This window comes from Octodon degus, unplaced genomic scaffold (genome assembly GCF_000260255.1).
Source record: "Octodon degus isolate 3935 unplaced genomic scaffold, OctDeg1.0 scaffold00102, whole genome shotgun sequence".
In the NCBI taxonomy this organism is placed as follows: Eukaryota; Metazoa; Chordata; class Mammalia; order Rodentia; family Octodontidae; genus Octodon; species Octodon degus.
The window spans coordinates 2,174,260-2,184,887 of record NW_004524678.1 but is presented as its reverse complement, the minus strand read 5'-3'; positions in this window follow the sequence as shown (position 1 = coordinate 2,184,887).

The window sequence follows — 10,628 nt, the reverse complement described above, 5'->3', positions numbered from 1 at the left end:
TGTACAGGGTCTCACTACGCAGTTCAGACTCATAGTGATCCTCCTGTTTTCAGCCTCCCCAGTGCTAGGAGTACAGGCATGTGCCACCACGCCTGGACTCCATTGCCAGCTCAGCGCACCCGGGAGCAGGGCTGACCTGGCATGTGGTACTGAGGAGGGAACCCCAGTTCCTGGGCTAGGCCAAGCAGGTGCTTAGTACACTGAGCTATCTTGCTGACCCTCTGCAGAGGTATTGTAAGTCCTTGGTTAATATATTTCATTTATTTACTTATTTGTAGTTATCGTAAGTGGTATTGTTTTCATGGATTTTTCTTAGAGAATTTATTATTGCCATATAAAAAAGCTACCGGTTTTCATATGTTGATTTTTGTTGCTATCATACTGATTTCATTTAGGAGTTCTAATAGCCTTTTGGTGTAGTTGTCAGATTTTCTATAGGTGGAATAATGTCATTAGCAAACAGTGATAAATGACCTTTCTTTCTCCTGGTTGTACATCCTTTATTTCTTTCCCTTGTTTAATCACTCTGGGGAGAATTTCTAGTACATACCAAATAAGAACAGTGACGGTGCATGTGGTCTTGAACCTAGTCTTAGAGAAAATACTTTTAGTTTCCCCCATTCAATCTGATGTTGACTGTGGGTTTGTCTTGTGTAACTTTTACCACGTTGAAGTGCAATCTTTCTGTGACTAATTTGTTCAGGGATTTTAATCAGGAGAGGATGTTGAGTTTTATCAAATACTTAGCCTGTATTAATTGAGATGATACCACAATTTTGCATCCTTTTTTTTCTGCTGATGTGGTGTCTTACATTTATTTATTTGTCTGTGTTGAAGGAACGAAACCAACTTGGATCATTGTGTGCGATCTTTTAGACGTGTTGCTGACTTCAGTTTGCTAGGGTTGTGTTGAGATGTTGACACACACTGCCATCAAGGGCATCACATGTGGCTTTCCTTTCTTTCTGTCTCTTTGTTCCTTTCTGCCCCCTTTCTCCATCTCATTCTCCCACCTTCCTTTCATTCCTCCTTCCTTGCCTTCTGTGTGTCCTTGTCTGGTTCAGGCAATAGCGTCATCGTGGCCTCGGAGAACGAATCTGGAAGGGGCTCCTGCCTTTCGGTCCTATGGAATGCTATGAGCAGAACCAACGTTAGCTCTTCAGAGGTGTGGCAAAATTCAACAGCAAAGCTGTATAGTCTTTGGCCTTTAACAGGAGACTTTAGGGCTGGTGAGATGGCTCAGTGGTCTAAAGCACCTACTTCAACCAAGCTTAGCAAAGCACAGGGACCACAGTTCAATCCCCCAGCACCACATGCCAGCCAGCCCCGCCCCCCGTGGGCTGAGCTGGCCCCCCCCACATAAATAAAATTTTAAAAAATTATAAAAAAAAAAAACAGGAGACTTTATGTTCTGATTCAATTTTATTACTTGTTATTGGTCTATTCAGGTTTTTAAAATGTCTTCTTGATTCAGTTTTGATAAGTCATAGGAACCCAGAAATATCTCCATTTTTTTTAGGTTTTCCAAGTTGGTAGCATGGCTTTTCACCACAATGAATCCATGATTATCCTTTGTATTTCTGTGGTGGTGTTGTAATGTCTCTACCTTTGTCGCCTCTAGTTTTGTTTTCTCTCTTCTTTTGTCTCTTTGTATCTCTGTCTCTGTCTTTCTCTCTCCTCCCTTCTGGTTAGTCTAGCAAAAGGTTTGTCAGCTATCTCTTTGACAAGCCTGCTTTCCCATTCCTAATATAAAATACATAAAAGACTAACACAGGCAATCCTGAAGTTTCCTTTTCTTGTTTGTTAGATTTTCAATGTGAACTTATTTGCTTTTTCTTTGGAGAGCACCTGTCTCTGCGTTGTTTTGATACAGCTAATATTTAAGTTGGCTCCATTTCCCCACTTCAAAATAGTTAGTTGTAGGGAAAGAAGGCTAAATTTTTATACTTAAAAATAGCACAGAAAAAAATTTTTCAGCTAATAAAAAACACCAAGTATATATAACTGTATTCAGTTTCAGGCCTGGACTCTGGTTCTGAGGTCTGCGGTCTTTTATTTATTTTTGTGGTGATGGGGATTGAACCCTGGGCCTTAGGTCACTCTAGGCAAATGGTCTATCTACTGCAGAGCTCTGCCACAGCCTGGAGTTTCTTGCATAAGCAACTTTCCCCTCGATGTTTTTTCAATGTTAAAGGCCAACCCCCTCCGTTTTGGCTGGGACTCTTGCCTTCCTCCCTTCAGGGAATGTGTGCGGAGCCGCCTTGCTGTGCCAGCCTGCTCAGGCCTAGTGCCATGTGCATAGGGGAAAGGCCGCCTCTGCTCCCAGGGTGGGGCAGCCTGTCTGCCAGCGTATTCCTGGGGACACCTCCGAAGCGGCGCTGGAGGAGGCCCTGCCCGACATCACGACCCCGTGGGCTGCGGAGGTTCCCGAGTTACACCCGCGGTTTCTGGTGTTAAGTTCCTTCAGGAGACCCACGTGGAATTTGCTGGAAGAAGCTAGTTTGGAGGATCATTGTTGGCCGCAGGCTTCCTAGATCCCTTCCCAGCCGATGGCTTCCCTGAGCATATCTTGCCGTAGAACAGCAGCTCGGGGCGCATCTGCTGAGGGCCAAGGTCCTGGGCCCCACCTGGCCGCGCGGATTTCCACGCCGCGGCTGGGGCAGAGGTCTGCCTGCCTCTGCCTCCCCTCCCAGCCAGCCCTCCTCCAGGAGGGCTGCTTCCCACGCTGGCGTGCCCTCCTCCAGCAGAAGCTTCTGCTACCTTTGTTTTCCTTCCTCATCTTTGTTCCCCCTCTGCTTTCCATGTTTATTTTTCCCCTCTGCTTTTAAAAATATAAGCATTCTAAACTCCCTTAGGGATGAGCAGGGGCCTCGCGTGCGCACGTAGTCTCCGCGGTTCTGGGGGCGATCTGGCAAGGACCCCCACGTCCCCCACGCATCCCCCGCGCCTCCCCCACATGTCCCCTCTACTTCCTTCCTCATGTCCCCTACAAGTCTCCCCCATGCCCCCCCCCATCTTCCCCGTGTTACCCGTCTTGCCCGAGTCTCCCCTATCTCCCCCACACATCTCTCCCACATCTTCCCTGCGTCTTCGTCACCTTCCCCACGTCTGTGTCCTCCCTCATGCCCCCCCACATCTCCCCGACGTCCTCCCACGTCTCCCCTGCATCTGCCTCACTTCCTCCTCACGTCCACCCACATCTTCCCCCCATCTCCCCCGCATTTTCCCTGCGGCTCTCTCATCTCCCCCCACGTCGCCCCCATGTCTCCACCACTTTCCCCCACACGTCCCTGCGTGTCTCCCCCACGTCCTCCCCAGGCACCCCCTCGCCTCCCTCCCACATCTCCCCCACGCTTGGCTCTGCCCCTCTGCGCTGCAGGAACATTTGGCTAAATTTAGCTCCGCTTGGGTAATCGACAACCACTCTGAACGATTCCCCGAGGATTTGGCCACTTTCTTTTCGGTTTCCAAATCGCTCCTTGAGGTTTGTACAGATGTTTCCTGGGCGGTCGCCCTTCCCGGGCGGGTTTGGGCTTCTCGGAGCCGGAGCCCCGCTGCCTATGTGTCCTACGTGTCTTGCAGCGCCTGTGCCCCGGTCGCCAGCCGCCCTGGGTCACTGTGGCCTTGCTCTGCCTCCCTCGTACTGGTCAGGAGAGGCCATGTGGCCCTTGTCACCTTTGGGGCTGTCCTCCAGGAGCTTCCTGGGAAGCTCCCTCCGCTCGGGCCTGCGAGGCGCTCCTGCTGGCCTCTTCCGGCCGCACTTGCAGGAGGCACGTATGGGAAGACCGCGGCTTTGGGCTTCGAGGGCTCCGCTGTCAGCTGGAGTAACCTGCTTGGGTCCTCCTCTGCGTGAGCCAAGTTCTTCCCTTTCTCAGAGCAGGTAGCGGCTGTTGCGCCCTGTGCCCCCTGGGGCCCCCGGCCGGCTGAGGGATGTCTCCATGCCGAGGTCTCTTGGAGCCAAGCTGCCCGACTGGCCCCAGTGACTGGTGACCTCTTCCTTAGAGACAGCCCGGAGTATGAGGCTCCCAACATGTCCTTGTTATCCACCCGGTCCTGGAACACAGCTGCCTAGCAGACTGCACAGTCTGAAATAACAGCAGTGCTTGTCACAAAATTACGGGTTCGAAATAACTTGTTTCTAAAGCAACATAATTTGATCTCAAGTTTGTGGGACCACGGGAAGCACTGTCGAGTTCATGTTGTTTACCTAAAACAAAACGAAACACTGAGTAAACACAAACTCTAGAGGTTGCGCATTCCACAAAGTTTCTGAAGCAGTGAATATTAAGAAAAACATCTGTCCGTCCCCTCTTTAGAGAGCTTCATGGGAGGAATTTGGAGCATGTGAAAGGTCACGTTCACAAGTGCAGCCTCCATCTATAGCACGATTGGAACTGGGTCCTGACTTCCTGCGGAGGGTGTCCAGAAGGCAGCTGCTGCCGCAGGTGTGCTTGCATTCAGCAGAATCTGTAGGCAAAGAGGTTCCCTGCCTCTGCCTGCTGGCTGGTCCTAGCTCTTCGCGAAGGATGGAAGCCCAAGCAGAAGACGCAAGACAGTCTGGACAAGCAGCTTTCTTTTGAGAATGCCTGAAACAGGGACATTACAGATTTTTCACGAAGCCTTGTTGGACAAAGTTATTTCTTAGGTATGAGGTTTAGAAATAAAAGTTAAAAGCCTGGCATGGAAGCTGAGGCAGGAGGATCTCTAAGAATTCGAGGCAAAAAAAAAAATTAAAAAAAACAAAAAAAAAAACACCCTTATTCCATTTAGGGGCCTGGCCCTAGCTCAGTCCTTTAAGTGGCTGCTTCCACAAAGCTGTCAGCCTCAGGTTCCTGGAGTTCGAACCTCACAACTCTCCCGCTGGCCAAAAGTGCCCTGAAGGCATTCGAGGAAGAAAAAAAAAAAAAAAACCCTTAAGAATTCGAGGCCAGCCTGGACTACAAATGAGTGAGGTCATCTCAACAGCAAGCCCCTCCCCGCAAAAAGAAAGGAAAGTCGCATCTATGACAGAGATGACTCACAAGGGCCTTTTGTTCTTTAATTTTGGTAAATTTCTTCCCTGTTGAGGCTGGTTTTTGAAAAGGCTTCCTTCCTCTCCACCTTTGGTACAGACCTCCCCTGACAAATGGTAAAACTTAGGACTTTGCATTCAAAACTTTCCCTTGTAGAAGAACCTTACACGGGTTTGTTTGGTCTGTGATGTGTCTTCTCCATTCTCACTGAAGCTGCCCTAAACTAGTTTTATTGAAAAACAATTTCTTTCATCCACCTGGAATCACTGTGTGTGTGTGTGCGCACGCACATGTGTGTGGTGTGTTATGGTGGTCTCTCACCTATCAAAGATAAGTTCCAGACACCCCCTCAGTAAGTGAAAATCAGCGAAGTAGTAACATTATATTTATGTTATTTTATATTTTTATGTATTTTGGTACAGGACGCCGCTCCAGCTGGCCTCAATGGCTGGCTAAGTGCACCTGCCCCGGGGTGGGGCTGGCTCAGCATGTGGTACCAGAGATCGAACCCCAGTCCCTGAGTTTGCCTAAGCCAGTGCTTTAGTCTGCTGAGCTATTTTGCGCCACCCCCCTTTAAAAACACTTGTAACGTTCTTAACCACTTTCTAAACTTGCACGGGCTGGGAGATGGCTCAGTGGAATAAGCTCTTCCTGGGCAAGCTCAAGGGCCTGAGTTCAATCCCCGGTTCCTCAAAAATAAATAAATAAACAAACAAACAAACATACTTGCAAAGCAAGGGGCTGGGGAGATGGCTCAGTACAATAAGCCAAGGGCCTGAGTTCAATCCTTGGTTCAGCCAAAAAAATAATAAAATAAACACACTTGCAAGCTAATGTGATTTTAACAACATCCGTGTACTGCAAGGTACAGTATGTATTCATCCACTAAAGAAATACATACTTTAAACAGTGTATTTTATTCCAATTTAATATTCTTTTAATATTAGAGTGAACATTGTTAATATATTTTTATAGATTTCACATTTTTAGGCAAAAATCACTAAAACCATAAATACTATGCATATAAATATGTATACAGTACTTCAGAATCCTGTGATATATAAAAATTCATAAAAAACAAAAATAAAAATTCATGATTAATAATTTAGATTAATATTTTTTGAAAACCCATGAAATAGTGAGTTCACAAAAGCCAAACCACTAAACAGTGAGGGACTACTGTGTTTTGTACATGAAGCAGGGAGATTTTTAAAAACAAAAGAGATTCTAAATCTTTTCAAGGCTTTCCTGTTGTATAGCAATGATTTCATGTCTTGCCTATCCCAGCAAGTTCATGTATTTATAAAGCTCTTTCAGATCACAAATGTGTGAAATAACTTGAAAATTGCCATCATCTTCAGGATCTGTATTTCAGAAAACTGGCATTTACAGAAGTCTGGGGCTGAGTAACGGGACACCTTTGATAGTAATCCAGGCTGCAAGAGAAGGTGTCAAATACCTGGGCTCCTTGGCCATGGCTGAGCTGGTTTTGTAAGATTTTTGTTGACGTTTTCACAATTACTTATGAGTCACGAGGCTGTGATTTGTACACTGCGCAGAGCTTTGCCTTTAAGAGCTGCTATTCTCCTGGAGCCGATTGACCCTATCTTTTCTTAGGACATTTATAGGGGAGATGGCTCAGTAGAATAAGCACTTCCCTGGCAAGTGCAAGGGCCTGAGTTCAATCCCCAGTTCCACAAAAAAAAAAAAAAAAAAAAAAAGAACAATTGTAGGACAGACGTGGAGCTCAAGGCCAGGGGAGCTCACTGGAGAGGGGACCGCTGCTAGCAGGGCCTCACTTGGCTCCACAGGTCCGCCTCTGCCCGACTCGGTCCAGACACAGCACCGTGCATTAAGTGCGGTGTCACTCAGAATCATCAGCGCTCCGTCTCCAAATCTGCAGCTTTGAGCCCGCAGTACAGCCTATGTGCCGCCTTCATTGTTTTCATGTTTAAAATCTTGGCGCGTTTTAAATGTCAAATCATATCGTGTGTCTTCTGCAGAGAGTTTTTGGTTTATCAGGAGGTTGCGATTCAGTCCTCTCCGTAGTGGAACTGATCCATTGCTGTATGATTGCATTCTAGGAGTGGGCTGCGGTGTATCATTTCCTGTTTCAGATACCCACTTCTGGGCGTAGTGGTTAACTCATTTTCACCTGCAGTAGGGAGCGCCTGCCTTAGTGTGGTTCTGGCGTGGAAGCCCCACTTGCCGTTAGAATGCCTTAAAAGGAGAAAGGAGGCAAGGGGTTCCGCTGACTTGCCTGGGACGAGCTGCGGCCAGTTATCCTTGGAGGCCGGGTCCTTGCCTTTGCCCTGGACATCCTGACCTGGCTTTCAGCGCAGTCTTCGGCTTCTGGCACCACCTTTCCCGCTGCGGTGCAGACTGGCTTCTCAGGGCCCCGCCCCTCCCCCTCCCAGCGCAGATGCCCGGGTCTTGGGTCTTGGATCCCTCGGCCTCCTAAGGGGCGTCGCTGTGAGCTCCAGGCCTGGGCTGGATCCTTCGGATCTCTAGCGCACAGGCGCATCTTCTCCACGCGTCTTCATTTGGTTGTGGGCGGCCACTGCAGGCCCATCTTGTAACTTGGCGTCTGCATCATTCCATCTGACTCAACACGTGCAGTCTCTGAGGAGCCCAGCACCAGCCCCGTGAGCACAGAGGGGTCCCGCGGGCTTCTGGCTGCTGCGTGTCCCGGGCTCTCTGAATTCTTGTGCTTTTCCCCCCGTAAGCATGGGTGGGCACGAGTGTCCCCAGGGTTAGGTGTCCACCTTAGTGGTGTGACTGTGGGCCACGGGCTACATCTGTAGTTTACCAGATGGTGCCAGCATGTTTCAAAGTGTTCTGTTCCAATTAGACTAACGCCAGCAAATGAAAAAAAAAAAAAATCCTGCTTCCTATAATACTAGTAAAGGTGAACAGATTTTTATAGAGTTGTAGACATTTTGGCTTTTGTGTACTGCCTACTTTAGGGTCTTGTTCATTTTTCTTTTGATCTGCGTGTGTATATACTCTAGATACTAATCCTTTGGCAGTTGTCCTTCTTTCAATTTTGATTGGCCTTTCACCCTTCACTATCTTTATAATTCTCATTCTAGTGTAATTGGTTTCTACTTTTGTCTTACATAAAATCTTTCCCCAGTGAAAATTCCCCATTAGAAATGCTGTCATGTTTAAAAAGTTTTATGGTTTTGCTATTCACATTTCAGTGTTTAATTGGAATTGGACTAACTACATGCTTTTTTTCTTTGTCTTTTTGGAACGAACAGGCTCTTACTGTTTGGTTCAGGCTGGGCTTGAATTCATTTTGTAGCCCAGGCTGGCCTCAAACTTGCAACCATCCTCTTGCCTCAGCCTCCTAAATGCTGGGATTACAGGCATGCACCACCATGCTGGGCTTCTTCCTACGTATGAGGAGTGGTACAAATTCTTGGTTCATAGATACAACCAGTACCTTTCACTGGGAAATCCTCATGTTTCCGGGCAATCTGCAACACCAGCTCTCAGATACTGGTGTCTGGAGACAGAGCATTTCTAGACTGTCTTTGGACTATGGCTGTCTGTCCCAGTGTTGTGCTTTCAGTGTGGTTCTGTTCAGTTTGCATTTATTTGATAAGATGGGCACTCTCCTGTTGTTCTTTAGGAGTGTTCTTCTAAACATTTTTCTAAGAGGTAACTGAATTTATTTATTTATTTATTTATTTATTTATTTATTTATTTGGCGGAACCGGGGATTGAACTCAGATCCTTGCGTTTGCCGGTCAAGCGCTTATCCTACTGAGCCATCTCCCCGGCCCCCTAACTGAATTTATAGTCAAGCAAGACAGAGGCAAGGTTGTTTAGATATTTTGATTAGCAAGGATGGGCGTTAAATGTCTTTTGTTGAATTTTACTTGGTCTTAAAGTTTACGAAACTTAGAGATGAGAAGTTCATGCTCCTACGCAATAGCTTCTTTACTGTGTCCCATCTACAAGCCATGCTACTACAGATAGGATTTAAAACCTGGTTGCTTGTGCTGTTTTTAATCACAAATTTAATTAACGTTGAGCTTGGCCCACTTTCTTGAGCAGCAGTACAAATAATGCCTGGTCAGGGAGGTCACAGGAGACTATAATTAGATCTCATGAAATAATGGTCTCAAATTATTTTAAGTGCTCGTGATTTTTAGTTATGCGCAGGGCCGTGCCCAAAAAGCAGTGGGCAAACTTGGCTGGGAGCGTGTGTGCTGAAAACTGTTTGCTAAGCGAACAGGGAATTTTAATGTATACATCGAAGCTTGGGAAACCATGTTGTTTATTAAATAAGCAGAGAAAAAGAGAGGAATTGGCGCGGTGGGAAATAAGGTCCCCAGATAAGGCTGCCCGGCTTCCTGTGGCTCTGTGGTCCACCCTGAGAAGTTCATTCTCCCTCCCCAGACTGCCGCTTCCCATTTCCTGCCTCCTGTCTCTGCTGCCTCCCCCACGCCGGGAGCTGCCAAGCCAAGGCAGTTCAGAGAGACAGAGCACAAAGCTCTCCCCTAAATGTCATCTTCCTACTGCTCCTGTGTCCAGCTCCCTGGCTTTTGCAGTTCAGGGCTGTGCAGAAAGTACCTTGGATTGAGTGGAAATTACGGCGAACTCATGACACCTGGAACCTTGACCTCACTGTGGCCCTGTCTGTTAGGCCTTCACCCCTATCACACCTCATCTTGCCTTTCTTAACCACAAAACTGAGAGGCAGGGTGACCACATTAGTTGGAAGGTGCTTTGGAGGTGACACGATTTGGAATCAGTGTGGATGATTCTGGAATACATGAGAGCAGAGCCAGCAGCTGGCCGAGTTACGCATTCAGAATAGGTGGTTACTCCGTGATAACATTGTGGCACAAAGGGTTGTGACAGTGATGGGAAGGTGACGGGACGGTAAGCTCTGAAGAGCCCTGCCACCCCTCCCTTTGGTACTGGGATTAACCAGGGCTCTGCATGCCCTGGGCAAACACTCAACCGCTGAGCTCCAACCCCAGCCCTTATTTTAAAATTTTACTTTAAAATGGGCCAGTGACAGAGTGGTGGCGCATGCCTACAATGTCAGCACTTGGGAAGCTGAGGCACGAGGATCGCTGGGAGTTTGAGGCCAGCTTGAAATGTATAGTGAAAGCCTGTCTCAAAAAGCTGGCTAAATTGCTCAGACTGTCCCGCATGTGCCTCCGTCTCCTGAGCACTTGGGATTACAGGTGTGCACCATCATGCCCAGCTTTTCTATTTTCTGAGCCATGAAAATGGTGAAGCTGGTATCATATTTTAGGCAACTGATCTAAAACCAGCAGCATCACCTGTCAGCCTTACTGTCAAAGGGAAAGTCTATGAAAGGCATAGGATAAGAGGCATTACAGTAGACAAGAATAAAGTTGAATTAAACATACCTTAATGTTTTATGATGGAACCATTATATTCAGTGTAGCCACAGTGTGGAGGGCTTTCAACATTTTACTTAGCCTTGTGCATTTTTCTGGATAAATTAAGGGTCAGAAGCCCAGGTTGACCCCACCCCACATTATCAGTTGATAACTGAAGTTTACCAAGACTTTTACTATAAATGAGAGCTCAAACCATAGTATACTGAATGAGAAAAGTACAGCCTGC